Source organism: Notamacropus eugenii, chromosome 1, assembly GCF_028372415.1.
Source record: "Notamacropus eugenii isolate mMacEug1 chromosome 1, mMacEug1.pri_v2, whole genome shotgun sequence".
NCBI lineage: Eukaryota > Metazoa > Chordata > Mammalia > Diprotodontia > Macropodidae > Notamacropus > Notamacropus eugenii.
The window spans coordinates 350,714,092-350,741,007 of NC_092872.1; the positions used below are offsets into that span (position 1 = coordinate 350,714,092).

The 26,916-nt window shown below is 40.5% G+C and overlaps 1 protein-coding gene across 1 annotated transcript in view; it reads right to left on the reverse strand.

Moving 5' to 3' along the window:
- The window catches only part of TRAF3 (TNF receptor associated factor 3), a 162,697-nt gene extending 149,219 nt beyond the window's left edge, over nt 1-13,478 (reverse strand). Inside the window, exon 1 of the mRNA XM_072630161.1 lies at nt 13,362-13,478. The gene's annotated coding sequence lies outside the window, so the exon portion shown is untranslated. The remainder of the gene's footprint in view (nt 1-13,361) is intronic.
- Nucleotides 13,479-26,916: the final 13,438 nt, after the last annotated feature.

Genomic DNA, 26,916 nt, shown 5'->3' on the forward strand with positions numbered 1-26,916 from the left:
CAAGGCGAAAGAATTTATAATTTGGATTTGAATTGAGATAAAGTAAATTATACACAGAAAATCTTTTTTGAAATGAAATGCCCTCACAGGATTTTTATGAAGAAAGCATTTTACAAACCCTAAAACTATACAAATGTAAATTATTATAAAGATACAAGAATTTTAATTTCTAAATACTTTTAACTTTGTTCTGAACAATTTCCCAATTAGACTCATTTAAATCAATTCTTCCATTTCCGCTTACGTGCAGTTTTCAAAGCTACCCCATATTCCTTGAAGCATCTCTCATCGCCTAAAAAACCACCTTTTTTTTTCTTCAATTCACGCATGAAGACTTATTTTAGGAAAAATTATATTACAGCTGCCTAGTAAATCATAAAATTAGGGAATACTGAGCTGTCATTCATCTTTACTTCCAATACATTTAGCTCCCTTTTTGGTTACAGTTATAGGAAACTGAAGCTTATACATCAAGTCACACTGAACTTAGCCAGAGTTAACATGACTCTGTGCTCAATTCAAATGAACATTTAAGTACAAAGGTTCACTAACATGGCCCCAAAACACTACGAAATCTAGACCTTAGTAATGTAAAAAATTAGTTTCTTCCTCAAAGAGCATACTGTAGAGTAAAGTGAACAGATAAATACATACATACAAGGTAATTAGAGGGTGGAGAGCACTAACTATAGAGATAAGGAAAGGGTTCTAGAAGAGGTAGCATCCAAATTGAGACTTGTAGGTGAATAAGCCTTCTGAAAGACACAAATAAGGAAAAGTACATTCCAAGGAAATGGAACATCAAGAGCTCTAAATACATTTTGTCCAGAACACAGAAGGATAAAGGAGAATAATTTGAAATAAAATTGGAAAGGTAGGTTGGACTCAGATTGTAGAGAGCCTTAAATGCCATACTGAGGAGCTGGTATGTCATCCCAAAGGCAATAAAGAGCCACATGCCCAGACCTGTGTCTTAGGAAGATTATTTGACAGCTGCACAGAAGATCTGTTGGAAAGGATAGAGACTAGGGACAGGAAGACCAATCAGGAAGCTATTACAATATCAGAGATAAGGGGTGATGAGAGTCTGAACTGAAATGATGGTTACAAGGGTAAAGAGGTAACCAAAAATACTGCAGAGCTAGAATATCCAATATGACTAAATATGAGGGGAACAAGAGAGACAGAAGGGTCTAAGATGACTTGAAGGTTATTTATCTGAGTGACTGGGAAAATAGGAGGGGTGACTGTAACAGAAATAGGAAAGCTTGGAAGAGGGGAGATTTAAGAGGAGTCAGGAGAAATCTTGGTTCAAATTTCAGTTTTGAAATTTAAGAGCTCTGTGCCATTTCTCTGAAGCTGTTTCTTAACCTGAACATAGGAATATACTTCTTGTTGTTGTTGAATTGTTTCCAATTCTTTATTATTATTTATTTATTCTTTAGGGGTTTTCTTGGCAAAGATACTGAAGTGGTTTGCCATTTCCTTCTCCAGCTCATATTACAGATGAGGAAACTGAGGCAACAATGTGAAGTGACTTGCCCAGGATCACACAGCTTGTAAGTTTCTGAGGCCACACTTGAACTCCAGAAGGTGAGGCTGGCTCCAGGCCTGACACTTTATCCACTGTGCTACCTAGCTGCCCTCAGAATAATACTTACCCTCTCTACATTAAAGAGTTACTATAAAGAAAGTGCTTTGTAAATTTCAGAGCACTAAAGAAATGAGTTATTATTGCCATGTGCAAGGAAGGCACTGTACTAGGCTCTGCTGGGTGATATAAAGATGAGTTTATTGGGTGCAGGGGATAAAGTATTGGGCCTGGAGTCAGGACGACCAGAGTTCAAATCCTGCCCCAGACTCTTACTAGCTATGTGACCCTGGGCAAGTCACTTAACCTTTGCCTCAATTTCCTCATCTGTAAAATGAAGATCATCATCTACCTCTCAGGATTGCTTAGAGGATAAAATGAGATAACATTTGCAAAGTGTTTTATAAACCTTAAAGCCCTATCTATATAAGTACTAGCTGCTATTGTAGTCTTTGCACTCAAGGAGCTTATAGACTAGTAGAGGGAAAGAAGACCCTCATCCTCTGCCCCCCAAAAAGAAAAAAACAACCTACTGGCACAAAAAAGAATGTAGCAATTGTTTAACAGAGTAACAAAGACCATGCTATGTTGAAAGACTTTCCCAGGATCATTTTCAGTCTTTTTCCAAAATAACCAACATTATTCCTCTGCTAATTTGGAAAAGGGGCTTTTCCCCTCATTAACTCATATTCTCTTAAGTACTCAGTAGTTATAATGAAATGCAAAGATGAAGGCACAAAAATTCTCTCTACCCAGTGAACAGGCCTGAGGGATTTACTCCCCACTAACAAATTAGTGTTTGCAAAATAATTTAAAAATCTGAAGTGCAACATCATGACTAAATACCTAGGCAACTGGTTCAAACATAAATCAGGGTGAAGAAAAAAGTTGTTTAGTTTGGTATAAACCCAGTGTACTCAGAAGCCCATACACTGCACAACAATAGGTCCCCACCCAAACTCCACTTAATGTCTCTTTTCTGGACCCTCCTGGCTTCAAAGTGATTATCAACAGTAACTGTTGCTCTTTCCCTTCCAGTTTGATTTACTTATTTTTTTCTTTTACTCATTAAACCCACTGCATCCTGGGCCTTCTCCAGTCATCCTGAGGAATATCTGATCAATGGATCTAGATGGCTCAGGAAGGAAATGTGAGGCTGGTGACCTTGCACAGCCCTCCCTCACTCAAAACAAAGTCAAGTGCGTGTCATGTCATAATTTCTCTGACATCATGGTCTTCTTCGCAAAAAAAGGACGAACACAGATGGACAGAGCAACACCCACAATAGGGAGGTGAATGCATGTTAATTAAATTTGTAAAAGGACTGGAATGTTGTTGCTGATTACATTTAGGAAAACAAATTGAAATATAAGGAAAGCAAGAGATTCCAAATGAAAAAGTTAAAGATGTACAAAATAACTATCAAATAAAATGGGGCTCAGGGAGGCGAGGTAGAATGGAGGACTATTATACAATTAGTAAATCTAGTGAATAAATGAAAACTGTATTTGAAAATGAGGTACAACTGATCCCCAAATCAGAAGACCTAAGTTTAGCCCCAATTCTGCTACTAATTTGCCATGTGACCTTAAGCAAGTCACTTAACATGAAGTGAGTCCCAGTTGTCTTACTACCTATAAGATGTTATTGGACTTCTATTGGACTCTACTTGCACATTTCTCTCATCCATTCCCTTTCTTTCTATTTACATGGCCACCTTTCTGCTCATCACCTCTTACCAGGACTTCTGCCTAGTCTAATGGGTCTCTCTGCCTCAAGTCTCTCCTTTCTCCAATCCATCCTCCCTCCACACAGCTGCCAAAGTGTTTTTCCTACAGTATGATTATGTCAATCCATGTCAATTTAATGGCTCTAGATTCCCTCTAGAATCAAACATAAACTCCTCTGTCCAGTATCTAAAGCCCATCACAATCTGGTTCCAACCTACCTTTCTAACTTTATTATATATTATTCCCCTTCACACACTCCAGAGCCAGTTAAATTGGTCTTCTTACTACTTCTCCCTCCACCTCACTCCATGCCTCTATCCCCACACCTAGAAGGTACTACCTCTTCATCTCTGCCTCTTAGAAAACCTAGTTTCCTTAAAGGTCAGTTCAAATGTACTTTCTGCCTAAATCCTTTCCTGACCCTCCCAGCAGGCAGTACCACCCATCAAAGAAAAATTATTAACTTGTACTTTACTTTGATCAACCCTCAGCCCAGAAAGCCTTTAGAATTCAATCATGAGAGTTAGAAAGGTATTAAATTAACTGTAAAGATGCCCCTATGCCCTGAAATTAAAAAAGGCTCTATCTCACTTGGAAGAGCAGAATTTTAAATAATCATGGGGCAGAGCTTCAGTCTGGGGGAATCAAGGCTGAGGGGTGGAGAATTATCTCTCTTCCTTATCCCCCCAAATAGTCATAGCAATAACTACCTCTGAGAAAGATACTCCATCTAGCAGTTCAAGAGTTTGTTAGTTTTAGAAAGTTTGAGGTGCAAGGGAGAAACACACTCCACACAGACACAGACATGGAGGCAGTCAATAAAGGGAGAAAGCATGTTCAAGAAAGAAGCACCCTGGTAATAGAGAAGACAGCCAGCTATTGAGATGAGCAGACCCAAGAAACTCAGCTGAGCAATTTACCCAGCTCCCAAGGGAGCTCCATGAGGACTCCATGAAGAGAAGGCCCTGAAGCACCATGAGTGATGAGCTGTGGCCTTATATGTTCTCTATGTGTGTGCTCCTACTCTTTCCATGAAGGCTACGTATGTTTGTAGCAGGGTATGTTTCTAGGGGGAAATACTTCCTAGCTACTATGTTAGTTAGCAAGATTACTATGGCATCTTAGCAAATTTCTTCTCCATGAGTTAATTGTGTCTACCGACAATGAAAAATGCAAGGGGACTGGGGCTTATGAGTATATACTCACAGGGGTTCCAAAGTAGCATCCCCTACAGGCTACTCTTTTAACTTGCATTCACACCCTCACACTAGATCTTCCAGCAAAATTTCATTTTAACCTATAACAACCTTTTATTTTAAAAATTTAATGTCTAAAAATCTCCACTGAATTATTTTTTGTATATTGATGAAACCCTTACCTGTAGACTACTATTGCTCTACAGGTCACATTAAGTTCATCATCTTAGTTGATTTATCTTTTTTTCTACATTATAACTGTAATCAATTTACCTCCTGACATGGAATCAGTATTTAAACTAGGTGAGCATAAAGAATCTCATACCTTCCATTAGGCTGAGCACCAGGAGAAGGTGCGACTACGACTTCCACTAATATATGGAGAAAGTAATCATCCAGTAATTCCCTTAAACAATAAAAACCAAAAAACTCTAAAAGCTAGCATGGAATAAACTCTAGAATTTTTTAAAACATATCACTAAAGTCTTTCTAATATAAAAGCAACACTGCATTCTCAAAAGTTACAGGCCTAGTTCAGTGCCTTGTACATCATGTTGTTCAGTCGTGTCTGCCTTTTTATGACCCCATTTGGGGTGTTCTTGGCAAAGATACTGAAATGGTTTGCCATTTCCTTCAGACGAGAAAACAAAGGCAAACAGAGTGAAGTGACTTTCCCAGGGTCACAAAGCTAGGAAGTATCTGAAGCAGTATTTGAACTAAGGTCTTCTTGACTCTAGGCTGGATACTCTATCCACTGTACTATCAGTTGCCTCTTACATAGAAGATGTTTAATACAATGCTGGTTGAATAAAATTCTGAGAGTTCTAACAAATTAGAAAGGACTTTATTTCCTAGCTACATCTGAAGACGGCTGGTTAACAGGCAATATTCACTGTCAGTAACTAGTGAAATGTGGCCAAGTCATGAACCCCATCAGGTACCACACTGATGAAACCAAGATCTTTGAAAATAATTAAAAACAGTATGAAAATGTATTCATCTTGAATTTTTATATTTAAGAGTCAGCAATAATCAAGTAGTTTTAAGTGGTTGGAATTAATGAAGCCAAAGTCATAAATAAGTAGGAGTGCCAGATTGAAATGCTACCTTCATTTTCTGGCACAACTAGACTGTATTTCTAATGAGATAATGAATGAAAAACACCTACCATTCCATTTAAATGTAGTAGAAAAATCTCCATTGTTATTGTTATTGTCACTTTCATAACCATAAGGCAGCATATTAATTAACCATAAAAAGTAGCTTGGCATTACATATCTTCACAGGTCAAATACTATTTTATAAAAAAAAAATAGGTATTAAGGCAAAATATACAATATGATATACTCTTCATGTTCCCATAACAAGGAACCATATATAGGTGAAAATATTTGCTTCTACTGCTACTCCCTGATTCTCTGCCCTACTGATAATTCTAATTCTGTACTTGCATCAAAGCCTGCTTTGAGTTTCAATTTATCCATGAATCCTTCCATGAATAATCCTAGCCCCCAATGAGCTTTTCCTTTTTTGAATTACTTTTGCATTTATAGTATATACCACATAGTCCAGCAGTTTATGAAATGCTGTCTCATGTCATCATCTGCCTCTGATGCCTCAATGTGACAGGGAGGTGTCCTTGGGTTCTCAAAGGCTATGCCAGCATAGTACAAGCGCTGGCAGGTCCTACCATGCTGGAAAGGCTTTAAACATGGGCCTAGTAGGCCTGTTGGCTGCGAACCAAAATAGCTAAGTTTGGAGGAGCTCGTTACCCAATTGGCCACAGAACGAAGAGTTTTTCAGGCTTAGCAACTTTTGAAAATTAGTTATAGAGGGACTGCAATCTTTATCAGTGAAGGGAATACCCACACAGTCCCTTGAAACACTTAAGTACTGTCATCTGTATAGAACTGCTAGAAAATTTTCTAGAGAATAGTTTCTCAACCTTTTGACCAAGATCAAGGGTAACAAGTTTTCCAGAATACAATGTTTTATTTCTTTTAGTTTCTTCATGTCTGTATATTACTGTCACTCCTAGAAGTCAGGACCTCTTCCATTCTTCCCACAGAACCTAGCACATTACTAGGGGATCAGTGAATGTTTGATGACTTTTTCACACTTCCACTAATAAACCTTGAGTCCAAAATGGGACCTTAGGTAAAATCCCACATAGCAGAGCACTGTGTTATGGTAAGAGTCCATGGATGACAAAAAGGTTTCCAAGACTCAGACAATGCTCCACTTATGGCAAATATACATAGTGGGCATTAAAATATAGTTAAAAAAAAATACTGCCTCTCTACTGAAGCAGCTGAGAGGGTACAATAAATAGAGTGCTATGCATGGAGACCTGAGCTCAGATCTTGCCTCAGACACTTACTAGCTATGTGACCTTGGGCAAGTCATTTTAATCTTTTTGCCTCAGTTTCCTCAATTCTAAACTGGTGATAATAATAACACCTACCCCCAAGTTGCTGTGAAGATGAAATAGATAATATCTGTAAATTGCTTAGCACAGCACCTGGCACATAACAAGTACTTAATAAAGGCTTATTCCCTTCCCCTACTGCGTGACTTTGGGTAAGTCATTAAAATCTTCTGAACTTTAGTTTTCTCTTCAACTTGCACTATTGACCTCATAGGGTTGTTATAAAGGTTTACCAATATAGTGTATGCACTTTGTAAACAAAGTGGTATAAGAATGTCTCTATCATAATTTCAAGCAACATTCAGTACCAATATAACTGACACATCTATTTGCCTTGTTCAGGTCAATAGAAAGCCTTGCATTCTCATTCCACGCACTCTCAATGTTTTTCACAGGAGCTGTCCAGGACACACATATACAAAGAGGAAACATGGAACTGTACAGAGAAACTGGCAAGAGATCTGCACATACCTGTAGCCCCTACAAGAAACCACGTTCACTAGAAAGCCAGCACCATATAACAATGCCGAAGCATCAAAAAAGGCACAAAGGAAAAGAGCAAATCCAAAAGCCACTTTGCTCTTGTAAGTACCAGAGAAACCAGCATAGCAGGGAAGACTACATGCAAAGAAGAACAAATGGAATCAGTTCTTTTCATGGGTACCATTTGGACTGTATAGGGCCCAAGGGAAGTTCAAATCCACAAGAAGAGAGGTTTGCCTGAGCAAAGAGGGAGAAGAGTTTATCTGATGGATAAGAAGAGGCTCAGGTACAAATTTTTTGTGTTTTTGTTGGGTTAAGTAAAACCTGTCCTAAATTCAATGTCTCATTAACCTGAGTGCTTGAAGGGGAGCTAAGGGCCCTTTCTGGGAAAACAAAAGGACCGAGATACTGACTGGGCCAGGATTTCCCTAGGTAGGGTCACGATACAAAGAGACTCTGTGAGAGACCTCCCCAAACTTCACCTAGGTCCATTTCAGAGGCCAGGGCCCAATTAACAGAAAATTTACACCAAAAAAAGGGAAGACAATTCTTTGGAATTTAATGTAATAAAATTTGATCTGCAATAGTAACATTGCACCACCTCTTTGTCCCATACCAGGTCATCTGCATAGAGAAATGGAGTTTTCCAGAAAAAGCATTTTATCTTTTATGATCCTATCTTCTATTTCCTATGCATCACTCACACAAACACCAACACACACACACAAACACACACACACACACACACACACACATCCACACAATATATATTACATAGATTTTCAATAAGTATTTTTTAAACAATGAGAAAAGTATTTTTTGAGCAACTGTATAAATTAAAAGATACCTTAATAGCACAAATATATTTGTATGGGTTTTTTCTTCCTTTTCTATTTGTTTGCTATTATATTTCCAGCTAATTTGAATCCAAACCTCTGTTTAGACAAAATGTTTTCTTATTTTGTCTACTCTATAAGGAGAGGCCATATACCATAAATAATAAAGGACCAGGATCACAGTCCATTCAGATCCTACCTCTGACAAACTAGATGTGTGACCATAGGCCTGTCACTTAATAGCTCAGTGCCCCAACAACCCTAACACTAGTTGAGTTGCTTGCTTATCTGCACTGCTGGAAAGAGTTCACAAAGATGAAGGTTCTTACAGTGATTAAAGATCTAAACAAAACTAACAAGAATCAGGACAACACTAAATTTCTTCCTGTTTGTATACTGCCTTTCTGTTTCACCCCTACCCTCCAAATTCCTTGCCACTATATCTCTACTTTGCTTAATCTTTTTTTTTCTGTAGCTTCATTTTCAGGCATCATCTTTGTCAGTGAGTTCTATTTCTTCTCCTTTAATTCATCCTATTTTACATTTTCTTTCTAGTGTTTCTTTGTATTCAGATCCAAAGTATTTTAACACCATAAGACAGACATTTTAAAAATGTAAGGTATTCTTGGATCCCCACCAAAAAATTTTATGCATAAATACTGTCCATTTTACCTTTTTAAATCTTATTTTATCTAAAAGACAAAGCAGACAATTTATATTATATAAAATTTAAAGGTTTTTTTTTTTGCATGAACAAAATCAATGCAGCTAGATAAAGAAGAGAAACTGGAATTGGGGAAATCTCTGAATTAAACATCTCTGATATTCGTAACACACAGGACATAAATACGTAAGACCAAAAGCCAATCTTCAGTAGACAACTGGTCAAAGTTATGAAAAAATAGCTTTTAAAAGAAGATTTGCAAACTATCAACAAACATATAAAAATGCTCTAAATCACTCATACTATATGAGAAATGCAAATGAAAACAATTCTTAGGTTCTGCTTCATATCAGATTGGCAAAGATGATGAAATACAAAAATATCTTGGGGAGGTGGTAAGAAAACAGGCAAACTAATCCATTGTTGGAGGAGTTGTAACTTAGGTCAATCATTTTAGGTTTGAAATCTTAGAAGAGTCACTAAACTGTTAATACTGGGGCAGCTGGGTGCCAAAGTGGCTAAAGTATCGGCCCAGAGTCAGAAGGACCTGAATTCAAATCTAACCTCACAAGCTATGTGACCCTAGGCAAGTCACTTAACTCCAACTGCCTCCAAAAAATAAACTGCTAATACCCTTGTGACCTACAGATCCCAATACTGCATAGATATCCCCAAAGAGGTCAAGAACAGAAAGGCCTTGTATATACCAGAATATCTGTCACAGTACTTTTTGCATAGCAAATAACTGCAAACAAAATGGGTGTCCACTGATTAAGAACAAATTGTAGCCTATGAATTTAATAGAATGGAATAGTTGTGTCATAAACAATAAATATGAGGAACTTGTGAAAATATAAGAAGACACATGAGAACCGCTACAGTGACGTAAAGCAAAGCCAGAACAATGTATACTGTGACTACAGTAATATCAATGAAAAGAACACTAAAACAAAGCCAAATTTTGAATAATTATAATGACCAACATTTGTCCCATAGTACAGATTATGAAACATAACTCCCTCCTTTTGATAAGGGGTGGGGTGGGTTTGGGGAAAGACAACTAAGGATACAGAATGTTGCATATATTTATCACCTGTCACTGATAAGACTTGATCACTGTTGGCTGATTTAACTTTTTTTCTTTTTTTATACAAATCATTTCACAGCAGTGATGTGAGGAGGAGATTTACTGGGAAATGACTGATGCAAAAACAAAAGACATTATTAAACTTTTTTTAAAGGACCAACAGCAATCTTGCTTCTAGAGAAACAAGACATAGTCTTCAAGCATGACAATACTGCTTCTGAGATAATAGTTCTTAAACTGACCAATGCAATAAAATTTCACCTATTGCATAATATCTGATAGGCTGGATCACATACTGTTCTTGTTATATCAAGATGGGAAAATAGAGATGAACAACTTTAACACAATTTCCTTTCTTTGGTCTAACTCAGACTTGCAACACAGTAACAGTTCAATCTCTCAAAGAATTTTCTAATATAAAAATACTGTTTGAAAGAAAAAAGCCTTTCTTTAAAGTAATGATTAATACCTATTCACATTTCAATTTATGAGTATATCTGTCCTAATAGTACCCCAATACATACTACAAAATTTTTTTCACAAGAGTGATTTCAGATTTCTCACAGGGATTCAAAAAAAATCTGTAATATAATGTTCCCATTTATGAAATCTGTCTAACAAATAGAGGTCAGTATCAGTAATGAAATAGTGTTATAATTATGTCTGTGAGAAAGGCGGGGAGTGGAGGAGGGAAGGAGGAAAGCTGAGAGAATAAGCTGCAGTTCCTTAATTGTCTCAGTTAAAATCCGTCATTTAAAGACATGGACAATAATAAGGTTATTTTGGTGGGATTAACTAACCATTGATCCCTGCTATTGTCTATTTCCATGGAATGTCTTTATAATCCTCTCCCTGATCAAGACTCTTATTAGGGAACTGGAAGACATACAAATAAAATAAATTGGTCTTTCCTATCACAGAAAAAATGTCCTATGTATGCTTAAAAAACACCATCACTATGCTGGAATTCTTTCTGGCTGCTATCTGGTTTCCTATATTATAGGATATGACAGCTGGAACAGATTACTCTTCAGTGAGATGCCTTACATTGTAAACCACAACCCTGATAAGGTTTGATTTTAACTAGTGATGCTAAAATTCAAAGTCTGTCAGTATTTCCATAATAAGCCCCTACTCTCAGGGGTTTCCAATTTGGCCATAAAATTTTCCTGTTTTGGCATGAGTTTGGTTTATTTTGTTTGTCTAGGAATGGCAAGGCTTTGGGTGTGTATTTTAATTCACATTTAAATTCTTAAGGAGATTTTTATAAGCAGAACATGACAAGGCAAGTATTTTCCTTTAAGTTTTTTTTCATTCATTTAAATCAAGAATGGCTTTATACTATTTTATCAATTGCTCCCTATACCTGATAAAGGCTTTTAAAATAAGAATATTTTTTAAAGATTCCAAGTACAAAATAAGTGGATTTTTAAAATAGCATGTGGGTACATACAATCATTTCTCCACAAAACAATTAAATCATTGCCAAAACCAAGATTACAGAAATCAGCCTCTTCCAAGGTTTTACTCCTAATATGTATTCACAGCATATGTTGAAAAATAATGGCTCCTCTTCAGTTGTATGCTGTGAATGCAAATTAAGAAAAACATACAATGTGCTAAATCCTGCTTTCTTATAATGCCTACCAAAATAGAACGCACTCCATTTCTGGCTGTAAATTCATTCTAAGGTGAATGTAAACATTTCAACACAATTTCCCCTTTGGCTGACCATTAATCATTTGAAGCTATCTTGGATTCCTAAGCATGTCCTTGGGACTCTGTCCTCAGTCATTTGGTACTCCTTTTAAAAAACGAATTTGAGATAATTTTAAGCAGTGCAAATTCTTCCAAAGGTCTAAACATCAACTAGACATCCCATAAGGGGCTATGAGTTTCATTAATATGTAAGCAACAGCTTGGCACCTCAAGATGGAGCTGGAAATGAAGTAGTAGGAATAACTGTGATCATCATTGCTTTGGGGGATTTCATTAATATCAACTGAAGATAAAATTTTGCAAGCTATCTATAACTGTATTACAGTACTTTTCTACCTTACAGGCCACTGCAGTTTTCTGATTATGAATCAGTCAGAGGTTCATCTGCAGAGGAATGACTCAGTATAAACTTTAAAATAATGGCTTAAAAAAAACCCTAAACTCAACCAGGGTAAGTACATTCATGAATTTAAATGCTTTGAATGGAGGATCTCTTTTTCGGGGCTGCATAATTTTATCCCTCTCAGTATACAGAACACTGATTTAAAGAGAGACAGAGAGAAAAGAAAATCACATACAATAAGGCCCTGGAATCCACATTTTCTGGAAAGCTGATGACAAAAAAAAAAAATCCCTCTGTATTGACCAGGTGCAATCGTCCAGACCGAAACATTCTGCGGATTTTCCATGAGGGGAAAATCCAGATCACATTAGACTGCATTCTTTAGTGTAAGTCTCCTGCCTCTGAGGAGCTAAGAGCAAATGGTTTAAGAGAAAAACAGGCATAAAGAGTGCCTTAACCCCAAGACATTTCCCAAGGAATACCATCTCTCCCCTAAAAAGTTTTTCAAACTTAGACGAAGGCGTTTTTCGTCTCCAGGAGGAAGAGAAGAGCAGAGGAAGAGGTGGTCGATGCGTTTTTGAAAGCCCCATGACCCGCTCGGTTCCAGCTACGTTAGGAAATACTGAGATGGACAGAGGTTTCTACCCAATGTAACAGCAAAGTAAGGCAAGACACACACACACACACGCACACACACACGCACACACACACGCACACAACTAACTGCCCGCGGAGTCCTGGGCCAGGGTCATACTTACTGATCCATCCCGCCTGCAGCAGCAGCAGCTCCGGCACCAGGGAAATGCCGATCGCTCGGGGGGCCCGCGGCCGTAACGTCGCCCCACGGAGAAGCCCGAGCTCTGCCAGGGCAGCAGCAGGGCAGGCAGGGCGGGCAAGAGGGGCTGAAGCCCGAGCCTCCAGAAGCAGGCTCTGCCAGCGCGGCAGCAGCGGCGGCAGCAGCGAGGCAGGAGATGAGGGTCTGAGAAGGATCAGGAGCAGCCACGGTCTCGAAGCGAGAAGCTGAAGAGAGCAGCAAGGGCACAGCTTGGGGGAGGGGGAGGAGGGAAGGAGAGGGAGGGAGGGAGTCTGAAAGAGCTGCAGAAGCAAGTGCCCGACCACACCAGGGAAAGGTGGCTGCCCCGCCTCCCCCTCCCTCCACACGCCCACCCCCCTCCCTTCAGCGGAGCAAGGCAACGTGGAAGAGCACTCCAGCCAACCCCCCTCCACTTTCTCGGGGTCCCCCCTCCCCCTCGTCCTCCCCTCTCTCCCGCTTTTCCCCCTTACCCAAGACTGATTGATGTGCACCGGCCGGGGCTCCTCAAAGCCACGGGTCGTTTAGGGGAGCCAAGTGGGTCCTGCTCCCCCTTCCGCGCCCTCCTCCTCCCCCTTCAGCCCCATCTCGCAGGCGGGTGGGCTGGGCTGCGTGGGAGGGGTGGGGGAAGGACAGGGGGGAGGGGGAGAAGCAGCAGGGCCAAGTTGAGGGGGGGGAGAGGAGGAGGAGGCTTCTGTCCCGGTGGAGAGGAGGAAAAGGAGGGAGCGGGGGGGGGAAGGGGCTGGGGGGAGGGGTGCGAGGTGGTGGGGAGGGGGGGAAGAGCTGGGGCTGGAGCCGCCGCCGCCGCCGCCGCCGCCGCCGCTGGGGTTGGAAAGTCCCTTCTGTGCTGTAATCCCTCACACAAACACACACACACATACATACATGCATACACTCACACACACACACACACTCACTCACTCACTCACTCGCTCACTCACTCACTCACTCACTCACTCACACACACACACCGCACTTCCTCTCCCAGCGCTGGAAATCCCCTTGCTCTGGCCCTGCACTGGAGGCGGCGGCACCCGCGGCTGTCACAGCCCGAGCCAAGCCCCGCCCACTGCGCCGCGGCTCCGCCTACTCGTCTGGCCCCGCCCACTGCACCTGATGCTCGCTGGCCCCGCCCCCGCAGCGGCTGCTGTCGGCACGGAAGGGGGGAGTGGTCTGTCTCCCCGCAGTATCTAAGCACACACGCATCAATTTCTTTTCTTCTTTATACCTATTACCCTTCTCTCTCTTCGTCCTGTGCATATAACCCTCCATTTTCTCTTCACACGCTCCTTCCGACAGATGTATGTCTGTAAGGGAGAAAGCTCGCCCTCCCCAGCGATCCGCAATGGTGGGGAGGTTAATGCCATTTAACAGCACGTAAAACAACACAGCCCTTTTTCCTTCTCACTACCACCATCTCGGACACAGCTTTATGTAAATAAAGGAAAGGGTAAAATGCATGCACACAAGTACGCGCGCCCACACACACACAGAGTCACTTTTTCTTGTCTCAAACCCCCTTCCTTGTTCACGGACGCAGCCATACGGTACGTCCATGAGAAGCGAATCTATGTCCACGAAGGGGTTAATTGCTCCTTTTTCTCTGCAGAAGCCCCCTTCCCCTGTCTGTGCCTATGGAAGCGGGGCCTAAGAACCATACGGCGAGTAATTCGGCTGCTCCTGCTTCCCACTTCCCACACATACTACACATTACACACACACACACAGCCTTCGCAGAACTTCATGCGCCCCCTTCCTCGGCGCTCTCAGTCGTGTGTTGTATGAAAAGAGGGCCTGTGTCCACACACGCACACACACGCACACACACAACTTTTCGCTGCGCAAGCCCCCTTCCTTCCTCCTAGACTCAGCCTGCGTGTCTATGAAAAGGGGCCCTGTGTCCACGAGGGGGGTAATGTGGCCGCGTCCCCTTCACACACACACTCTCCACTGTTCATACACCCCCTTCCTCTCTTTCATGTCTATGAGAAGAGGGCCGATGTGTCGGGGCCGCCCCCCGCCCCTTCCCCCGCGCGCGCGCCGCGTCCCCGGAGCCCGGGCCAGCCTCAGTTGCTAAGGCCTCCCGCCTGGCGCCAGCCCGGCCCTTAGCAACAGGCGGCGGGGCGGGAAGCGCCGGGCCCGGCGAGGGGACTGCCCCGGCGGTCCTGGATTTAGACTCCCGGCTGGGCCGGCCTTGGCTGCCCCGGGGCCAGGCTAGGGCACGGTGGGGGGGCCCGTGGAGGGGCCAGCCCCTGAATTAAGCCTGCCGCCGGCGCGTCTCGCTCCCGGCCCCGCGGCCACGGTCCAGCCCCTTTCTTCCGCAGCCGGATTTAAAATGCCCCACGCCGCCCCACTCCCAGCCCGTGACCCCTCGCTTGTGCCTCTGGGCCCCACCGACCCAGCCCTTTGTATCCCTCTCCCATCCAAACATTTATTTACAATCCAACAAATACGTTTATCGAGGTGCCCAGCCCGGGCTAAGGCGGTAGGGCTGGAAATGGGCACGCGTGCTCTCTTCTGCCCCTTCCTTCCCAGGTCAAAAAGGCATGCTCGCGGGCTCCACAGCCTGAGATTTTTCCACAGAGTGGGAAGTGAATGACATCACTCTGCTCTAAAGTGAAAGGGGGAGGGGTGCTGGGATGGGGAGTGGGGGTGCAGGTGGAACCTAACCAACCAGGCTGTCACTTCGCAGGAGCCTGCAGAGGCACCAAAAACCTCTGCCTGGCTGTGCAGCTAGGGGAAGGGGGGGAGAAGTCCCAGAAGCTGACTCATGAGAAATGGGTTACTGGCTGTTGTTGCTGCTGACTATTTTCAGTCTCTAGTTTTGGTTTCCACCTCCACCCCTGGTGTAGTATACATGCAGGTGAGCCCCTCTTCCCCGGTCCATGGGACAGTGAGGAGTGAAAAGGGGACTGCTTCTAGATGAGAGAACACAGGGGCTCCCAGGAGGAAAAGGGAACCTAGACCTAGAGAGGCCGGCACATCCATGCGGATCCTGTAGGGAAGCAGGGTGCATCAAGGAACGAAGCCAGACAGAGATGCAGAGGGAAAGCGAGTACACCTACAGACTACCGATGAGGAAGAACAAGTGCAAGCAGGATACTATGTATCTACAGCCCCAGCCCATCTAAAGATCCTGGGAGGAGAAAGAAGCAAAGCAGAGAAAAGAAACAGGGGGGAGAGAGGGAGGCAAGGGAAGACAGAATATCAAGGAAGAGTGACCTGACAGGGAGCCTGGCAGGCACAGACCATGGCCACGGACTCAGAATGAACACTGACCCTAAGAGGACAGAAGTTCTCATTACCTGGCCATAGTGGAAGAATTATCAGGAAGTGAAGCCATTTCTGGGGTTTAGTGGCTATGGTGAGAAATTTATGAAGAGCCCTGTCATCGCTGCAAAGATTCTCAATGATTTCACACGTAGATATGTATGACTGAGAAGAACCATAAACAGAAGGGCCAAAATAAACCCTGGACGAGACCTTCTTGGCATCTTTTGGAGATCAGTTGGATGAGAAATGTGAAAAGACCTTTAAGTACTTGGATAGCTGCCTCAAACATGCACCACTGTTGCGATTTGCTGATCCAAGCAAGCTTTTTGTGTTAAAGGGAACCATCTGAACTGAGAAATAACCTGACCTTATCTTTAGGCCTTACCACTGTGAGTCATGTGGACAGTATGGGTTCCAAGAAAGTGAGAGGAAAGGTAGACTCTAGTATTCCCAAGTTCTGTCCATGGGGAAGATGGGAGAGCTTTCTTGACTATCTTTGGAAACAATTATGTTTGTTGTACAAAATACAAGCTTCCTTATATTAGATGACTTATTAGGCTGAGTACCTTACTGAGGCCTATTTTTCTAAGAGCAAAATAAGCCAGATACGATGTCACCAGATTTTCTCTGATTGGGGACTTGACAGATTTTTTTTTTTAGTGAAATATCAGATACTATCATAAACCAGACACTAATATTCCCAGGATTTCCTTTATCTGTGTGTGTGTGTATGTGTATGTGTGTGTGTGATGAGTGGAGAAGGTCACAAACCAGAGAGATTTTTGTGAGAAGCTCTCTAATCATGTCAGAAGCAGAACATCACTGATATACAGGTTACATTTGAGGGGGGTTGTCCAGTTTGGCAGATGTTCTGCCATCACTCATGTGAGCAAACAACAAAGACATAAGCCTAAGGAAAATGGTACCATTGTGCATTATTGTGTGCATATGGGGGTAAAGGACTACTGTGTCTGCACATTTTCTAGAAGGCTAATGTACAGTGATAGCTATGGATCAATTTTAATTTGGGGAATAATAATAGTAATGGCTGGCATTTATATAGCATTTTTTTCAAAGCACTTTAGAAGTATGATCTTATTTTATCCTCAAAAAAAAAGCTTGCCAGGTAAGTGCTATTATTATCCCATTTTACAGAGGAGGAAACTGAGGCAGACAAAGATTAAGTGGTTTGCTCAAGGTCACACAGTATCTGAGGCAAGATTTGAATCTGTGTCTTTTATCAGCTGTGTCACAGTAGCTACCTATGGTAGAAAGGAAAGTGTCTGTGGAGTGGGACAAAAGCACCACAAAAGGTCCTTACAACTAGTTTGGATTCTTTAGGAGTTAAATACTGGGAAAGGCATTCCAGAGAAAGGACAGAGAGAGGACAATGTAAGTGCTACTTAGGCTGAACTGCCAGAAACTATGGAGTGATCACAGGTCCATAAAGGAATTCAATTCAAAAAATATTAAGCTATCAATCAATCAAGTAAATCAATCAATAAAACAAATGTTTTTTCTGTGCCTACTATGTGCCAGGCACTGTGAGCTAGGGACACAAGTAGAAAAAAAGAGCCATCCTTTCTTGCAATGATGATGCATTCCAGATTGAGAGATAAGTACATATTGAAATGTGTATATGCTGTGCAGCATAAATATAAAATTAATAAATATGAATATACACAAAGTAGTCAAATACAAAGTAGTTGGAGAGAGAGAGAGCACTAGTAATTGAGAAGATCCAAAAAGAATTCCTGCAGAAGGTGGTGCATAAGCTATCCTCTAAAAGGAAGATAGGTACTCTGGGAGGTGGAAGTAAGGAGGGAATACATTCCAAGAATGGGGAGTTACCAATGCAAAGACACAGAATTGGGAAATGGAGTTTTGTGTGTGAGGAACAGGCAGAAGAACAGTTTGGCTAGATCACAGATGGCAGGAGGGAGAATAACATCCATCGAAAGTGGAAAGACAGTGTGGTGTCTTGTTGTGTAAAGCTTTCAAAGCTAAATAAAGGAATTTATATTTTATCCTAGAGGTAATAAGAAACCACTGGGGTTAGTTGATTAGGGAAGTCACATAGTCAAATATGCGCTTAAGGAAAAGTCTTGTTGTTCAGTCTATGAGCTCCAGAATGAATTGGGTTTGAGGCTTGATCTTTGAGCAAAAGATGTAACCAGTAAACCCAGAGGAGAAAAGGCAGCTTTGAGGGGTGGAATGGAGGAGGAGGAGGAGGAGGGTTGCTACTCATACACGGGTTGTATTTGTCCTTCTTTCTCAAAGAGGATCATGACATCAAGATGATAACATGACTTGCAGACAACAAGTCCCCACCTCCTCTCAGTTTAATTTTTTTTTTTTTATTAAAAGGGCCATCCCTTAAGCAACTACTTAAAGAAGCCTATTCATTGAATGAGTGTATCTCACTCAAAGTGAGAATGAGATAAGACCTTAACCAGAAAGGGCCTGGGTCTCACATTACATCCTGGGTCATCTCCAGTCATCCTGATGAATATCAGACCACTGAATCCAGATGGCTCAGGGGAAGAAAATGAGGTTGGTGACCTTGCACAGCCCTCCTTCACTCAAAGTCAATTGCAAGTCACATCATCATCTTGATGTCATGATGGTCTTCAAGAATGAAGGACAAACACAACAACAACACAACAATAAGGAAAATTACTTTGGCAGAAGTGTGTAGGCTGGACTGGAGGCATGAGAGTTTTGAGACTGAGAGACGAATCAGGAGGCTGTTGCAGTAATCTGGGTGAGAGGTGATGAAAGCCTGAACTAAGGTAGTATGAATAAAGAGAAGGGGTCACGATAAAAATGGAAAGATTTATCAATTGTAGATTGAGGGAGAGTGAGGTATCAAGAATAATTCTGAAATTACAAACCTGACACACTTAGAAGGATGGTGGTACCTTCAATACAAATAGAGAAGTTTAGAAGAAGGGAGAATTTAGGAAAAAAGATAATGAATTCAGTTTTAGATATGTTAAACTTAAGATGTCTCTAGGACATCCTGTTTGAAATGTGCATTAGTGATCCAGGACAAACTCAAGGGAGAAAGTGGAATTAGAGGATAGATAGATAGATAGATAGATAGATAGATAGATAGATAGATAGATAAATAGATAGATAGACGGACAGACAGAGACAGACAGACAGACAGACAGACAGACAGACAGACAGACAGACAGATAGATAGATAGATAGATAGATAGATAGATAGATAGATAGATAGATTTGGTAGTCATCTGCATGGAAATAGAGGGGAAATCATTAAATTACCAAGAGAGCATAGGAAGAGAAAAAAAGAAACCCAGGACAGAAGCATGGGGGACACACCCATAGTCAGGAAATGTGATGCAAATGATGAGCCTACTATGTATAAGACACTATGCTAGGTGCTGGAAACACAAAAACGAAAATGAAATAATCCCTTCCCTCAAAGAAGGTATCCTCTACTGGGGATATATCTATAAAAGAGGGTACTTGAAGATTGGGTGCCAGAAGTTCAATTTCTGGCTAGTACTTTCCAAGCAGAATGAGTTTCCTCATAGAGGAAGGATGGACTGTGGAAAATATGAAGAACATGGCTATGGAGAGTCTACAACCATTATTAATTAATAATTAACCATAATTAATTAGTAATAATTGTTATTATACTACTAATAATTAATAATTAACCATAATTAATTAAGCCATCATTAATGTTTGCTGATTGATAAAAATAAAGGCTCCATCTGTGTAAACTGAAAAAAATGTGAGGATAGTGTAACATCTTCCTCTTTAACCAGCAACCTGATGTCACCAAAGTTAGGGACCTAGACCATTAGATAGGTTGTCAAGCCTAAAGCAACCTACTATGTACCATCACAATTATTCTCATCAGGAAAGTGTAACTTTACCTAGAGAAAAAGCCTTCACACAGTAGTTGGGACATACAGAGATGCTGTAAGCATATCAGGCACCAGATGCAGAGAAACATAAGCAATTGTTAGAGAATTTTAGGGGAACCAACCTTTGACCCAACTACCCACCTTAAAGATGAAATACCCTCTCAAATGTTTGTGAATGTTGGAAAGATAATTTGATGGCCCTGAAATTTCAGAGGATATTTACATTAAGCTCCCAGACATCTCCAGCTTTGTAGAAAAGTCATAGTGCAAAGAGCTGTTATCCAAGGCAAAGAAGCTGTTGATTGTAATTCAGGAGGACTCTATATGATGAACCCATTGTGACAACTATAACTTCAGTAAGAACAGCCCTCCAGCTACTGGGAACTGATTAGATTGATCAGGGAGAGAGCATATGGACAAAGAGGCCACAAAATGATCTCAGGAGTTCTCACAGGATCCTAAGGTATGGACCACTGAGACTGAAACAGAGGCCACAACACAACATATAAACCTCACCAAAGGAGTCTGACAATCCTACCATCTGTTGGAATATTATTCACAGTCACTCTTCTTTGAGGAACAAGGAGACACAGGTTTAAGGTTGAGGATATCTGTTTCAGAAAGGGTACTGAAAAAGTACAGCTGAAGGGACCAGGTAGTATGGACGCTCTGTCTGTACCCACCCTGCCCTCCTCCCACAAAAAAAGGGCTTGTGCATACTTGAAGTACTTGAGAAGAATTTGCCATTGGTCTTCCAGAAGCCTAAGTCCGCTGGTTAGTTGCTAGGAAATGGGCTTTTGGAGCCAGAGACAAGAGGAACCCCCAGTACCCTGAGAAATTAATTCTTATCTCACTATTTATTTGCTCCTGGGTCTGATTTAGCAGACTTTATAACTGACAGAGAATTAAAGATATGAATTATCCTGTTGTAGGGGTCAAAAGATCTTCAGTAATAATTCTTCCAGTCATTCAGCAAAGAAAATCTGATGAAAATCTGAGGTACTCCTACAGTCTCTGAACTCTGAGTAAGAAGGACCACACATATCAGGATGCTTATATTATAGGACGCTCAGAGTTTTCCAGGTCCCCCTTACATGTTCAAACCTTGACAATCTTTCTAAAGTTTCTCCTGTAGGAACTTGCCCTGGTTACCGTTCTTTCTCCCTCTTTTTCTTCCTTATTCTCTCCCTATCCATTGACCCCTTCCCTGAAACCTAAAAATATGTTTAGTCTGTCACATGCTTTAAAATTTTTCACTTGACCCCTTCTCCCTCCACCCCACCCTAGGTATATCTTTTGCTGACTAACTCCCAGGAAGAATAATCTACATTATTAGCTTCCACATAATCAGCACCCATTCAATTCTCTCTTCCTTGTAATCTCACTTCAGGGCAGCTAGGTGGTGCAGTGGATAGAGCACCAGTGCAGGAGTCAGGAGGACCTGAATTCAGATCTCACCTCAGACACTTGACACTCACTAGCTGTGTGACCTTGGGCAAGTCACTTAACCCCAATTGCCTCATCCTGGGTCATCTCCAGTCATCTTGATGAATATCTGGTCACTGGATTCAGATGACTCTGGAGGAGAAGTGAGGCTGGTGACCTGCACAGCTCTCCCTCGCTCAAAACAAAGTCAAGTGCAAGTCATGTCATCATTTCTCTGATGGCATAGTCTACTTCGGCAATGAAGGACAAACACAAACAATCTCACTTCAATCCCACTGCTCTCTTTAAGGCTATCAATAATCTCTACTGTCAAAACTTTTACTCAATCTTTTTCCTCCTTTACTCTCTACAAATTTTAATCCTGTATCACCACCACCCCCTCCACTTGTACCTTCTGTCCTCCGTTGGCTTCTGTGATCTCTCCTGCTCCTCTTTCTGCCAGTCAGCTCCTCCTCATTGCCTATTGCTGTACTGTATCATGCTCAATCTCTTCCCCTTGGATCCCCTTCTGGTCACATTCTCTACTTGCTTTGTCTCCCTCAATGCTCTCTACTCCCATGAGTTCGAGTATACTCTCCCTGAAAATAGCTCCAAATCTCTCTGTCTCTCTGTCTCTTTCTCTGTCTGTCTCTCTCTGTCTCCGTCTCTCTACATGCTGTATATATCTTCTCCTGGATGTCAATGAGTTATACCAAAAAAACCAGAACTCATTCTCTTATTCCTAAGCCTTTCTGTGGGCTCAATCTGCCTATTTCTGTTGAGAGCACTGCTATTCTCCTAGAGTCATTTGTAACTTTGGGGTGATCCTGGGCTGTTTTCTCTCCTTCCCCTCTACACGTCCAATCAATCACCAACTCCACAAAATCTCTCACATCCATCTCCTACTCTCCATGCACCTAGGCACTATTCAAATTTTGTTAGGCACTGCCTGTTTCTCATTTAGACTTCGAAAATAAGCCCTCATTGCTGTTCCTGTTCTAGTCTTTCCTCTCCAAAATCATCTTCCTTAGGCATAGGCCTGACTGTTGCTCTCTTGCTCAAAATCCTTTAATGGCTCCCTACTGCCCATAAGGTAAAACACAAACTCCTAAATCTGGCATTTAAAAGCCCTTCACTAACTTGCTCTGAAGTACTTTTCCAAACTTATTTCATATTGTTTCCTTCCATGAACTCTATATTCCCACAAGATTTGACTCTTTCCTGAACTAACCACTTCATCTTTTACCTCTGCTCATTTTCTCAAGCCACTCTCATGTCTAGAATGTACTACTTCCTGATTTTTCTACCTTTTTGGAGTCCTTGTCTTGTGCTAAATGTTCCATTGTTTTCCCTGATTCCCATCATTGTTAGGGAGCCCTTCCTCTATTTCCATATATTATACCTATTTATACAGTTATTATATGCCCCTATCATGTACTTGAAAGGGGCAGGGGGAGGCAAGAACTTTCACCTCAGAATCTCTAGTTGCCAGTTCAGTATCTTCTAAAGTTCTCCCTCTGTTAAACCCTCCTCCATCTAGTTCAAAGTACCTCAGCAGAGCACATCAGGCATCAAGTTAGACGCAATACCAGATTGTCTACAGAGTGTAGTGTTGATGGTGAACACAGAAGTTGGAACAACATGGGACCCTCATGGATCAGCAGTTAGGTATACAAGACATAGTAGTCAATGACTATAGTAACCTACTGTTTGATAAACACCAAAACTCTAACTTCTGGGATAAGAACTCACTATTTGACAAAAACTGTTGGGAAAACTAGAAAATAGTATGGCAGAAACTAGGCATAGACCAACATCTTATACCATATACCAAGATAAGGTCAAAATGGGTATATGATTTAGATATGAAGGGTGAAACCATAAGCAAATTAGGAGAGCAAGGAATAGTTAACCTATCAGATCTATGGAGAGGGGAAGAATTTATGACTGAACCAGAGATAGAGGACATTATGAAATGCAAAATGGATAATTTTGATTACAATAAATTAAAAGCTTTTTGCACAAAGTCAATGCAACCAAGATTATAAAGGAAGCAGGAAGCTGAGAAATGATTTTTACAGCCAGTGCCTCTGATAAAGGTCTCATTTCTAAAATATAAAGAGAACTGAGTTAAGAATCCAAGTCATCCTCCAACTGATAAATGATCAAAGTATATGAACAGGCAGTTTTTAGATGAAGAAATTAAAGCTACCTATAGTCACATGAAGAAATGCTCTAAATCACTCTTAATTAGAGAAAAGCAAATTAAAACAATTGAGGTACCACATTACATTTATCAGATTAACTAATATGACAAAACAGGAAAATGATAAATGTTGGAGAAGATGTGGAAAAATTGGTACACTAATGCCTTATTGGTGGAGTTGTAAAATGATCAAACCATTTTTGAGAGCAATTTGGAACTATTCCCAAAGGGCTGAAAAATTGTGCATCCCCTTTGATCCAGGAATACCATTACTAGGTTCTGCAATCCAAAGAGATCATAAAAATGAAGAAAGGACCTATATGTACAAAAAATATTTATAGCAGCTCTTTTTGTGGTGGCCAAAAATTGGAAATTGAGGGGATACCTATCAATTGGGGAATGGCTGAACAAATTATGGTATATGAATGTAAAGGAATACTATTGTTCCATAAGAAATGGTGAACAGGTGGACTTTAGAAAAACCTGGAGAGACTTGCATGAACTGATCATGAGTGGAGTGAGCAGAACAAGGAGAACACTGTACACAGTAACAGCAACATTGTGTGATGACTGACTTTGTTAGACTTAGCTCTCCTCAGCAATGCAAGGATCTAAGACAATTTCAAGATATTAATGTTGGAAAATGCTATCCACATCCAGAGAAAGAGCTATGGAGTCTGAATGCAGATCAAAGCATACTATTTTCTCTTTCTTTTGTTGTTTTTTGTTTTTTCTTTCTCATGATATTTTCCTTTTGTTCTGATTCTTCTTTCACAACATGACTAATGGAAAAAAATGTTTAATGTGATTGTACATGGGTAGCCTATATCAGATTGTATGCTTTCTTGGGGAGGAAGGAAGGGGGGAAATTTAGAATTCAAAATCTTATAAAGGTGAGTGTTGAAAACTATTAATTAATTAATTTGTTAAAAATAAGGGTTTGACCTTATTGGAAAAGAACAAAACAAAAACATGGCACCCTCAGATTATGCCCTGAATTTTCTAGAGTGACACCCTAGAAAGACTCTTTTCCAAGAGTGATAAATAAAGCTATGAGAACTGAAGAATCAGATGTAGAGCGTAATCTTCCAGAGGCCCTCCAGTCTCCAAAAGGACCATACAAGAAAGCTGCCACATAACAAATCAGCAAAAAGGATGTTTAAGTATTTTTAATATTGGGTTTTTAAACTTTAGACTGTCAAGTTTTAAATGCTTAACTGTTTCTCCTTATCACTGTTGGCATCTTAAACTGCTTTTAACATTTAATAAATGCTTTCATCTGCCTCAAAAAACCACCCCAATCTTTTAAAACCTTTTGTGTGTCACAGACCCCTTTGGCAGTCTGGTGAAACCTGTTCTCAGAGTGGTATTTTTAAATGCATAAAATAAAATACATAGGGTTGCAATGGAAACCAATGATATAGAATTACAATGATCAAAATGTCTTTTAAAGCAAGTTCATAGGATGAGGAAAAAATAGGTACACTAATAAACTGTTGGTGGAGTTGTGAACTGGTCCAACCATTCTGAAGAACAATTTGGAACTATGTCCAAAGGGCTATCAAAATGTGCACAACCTTTGACCCAGCAATACCACTACTAGGTCTATACCCCAAAGAAATCAAAGAGAAAGGAGAAGGACCTATATGTACAAAAATATTTATAGCAACTTTTTATGATGGCAAAGAACTGGAAATTGAGGCAATGCTCATTAGTTGGGGAATGACTGAACAAGTTGTGACATATGATTGTGATGGAGGACAATTGGCTATGAGAAATTATTGAGGTGGAAGGGTTCAGGAGAAAAAACATGGCAAGAACTATATGAACTGATGCAAAGCAAAGTGAGAAGAACTGGGAGATCATTATGTATAGTAACAGTGATGTTGTAATGATGATCAACTGTAAAAGACTTGGCTACTCTGATCAATACAGTGATACAAGATAATTCTAAATGATTCATGGTGGAAAATGCTCTCCACTTTTACAGCAAAAATTGCTTAACTCTGAAGTATAATTTCTCACTTAATTTTTTTTTGGCCTGTCTTGTGATATGGCTAATATGAAAATTTTCTTAGCAGGATTTCACCTATGTAATTAATTGATATGATTTTGCTTGTGTTCTCAAATGGGTGGCAGAAGGTAGGAGAGAGAGATAAAATTTGGAACTCAAGATTTTAAAAGAATGCTAAAAAGAAAGAAATAATAAAATTTTAAAACTTCAATAAAAAACAGTTTGCAGACCTAGAGGTTAAGATCCCCTGCTCTACCCTGAGTTAGGTTTGGACAAGTTTGATTTTGTCTTGACTACAGTGAGCAAGAAATGAAAATTCCAAGGTATTGAGAATTAGGTGCTTACTGAGTATGTGGAGGATGCTAATATAGATTATTCTTTCTGGAAGTTTGGTACTGAAAGACAGAGCTTGGATGGTTATGGGGAAGTGGGATCAAATGAAAATCAAATTTGTCCAGCTGAAACCTCAAGGAGGAGGAGAGGTTCCTAACCTGGGGAGATCTTTGAACTTTTAAAAAAAAATCTTTTGAAAATTATACATATCTGTTTCAATACAACATATGAAATATATTTCAATATAATTGGATTCCTTTGTAACCCATAGGATATGCTTATGGATAAGAAATGGAAGGATCTTCTGACCAAGAAATTCATCAAGAAGGTCAGGATAACCAAGATAAAGTCAAAATGGGTATGTGATTTAAATACAAAGGGTAACAGCATAAGCAATTAGGAGAGCAAGGAATAGTTTACCTGTCAGATCTATGGAGAAGGGAAGAATTTATGACAAAACAATAGTTTTACTTTTAAAAAAAGTATTACTAGATGTAAAATAGAGAATTGTGAATATATTAAATTAAAAAGGGGTTACACAAATAAAATCAATGCAACAAAGATTAGAAAGAAAGCAGAGAGCTGGGAAACAATTTTTATAGTGTTTCTGATAAAGGCCTTATTTCTCAATGGAGTCAAATTTATAGGAATATGTCATTCCCCAACTGATAAATAATCAAAAGATATGAACAGGCAGTTCATATTTTTTTTCAGACAAAGAAATCAAAGCCCTTTATAGTCACACACACAAAAAAAATGTTCTAAATCGCTATTGATTACAGAGAAATGCAAATAAAAACAACTCTGAAATACCATGTCACACCATGAGATTAATAGAAAAGGGGAAGGATAAATATCTGAGGGAATATAGTAAA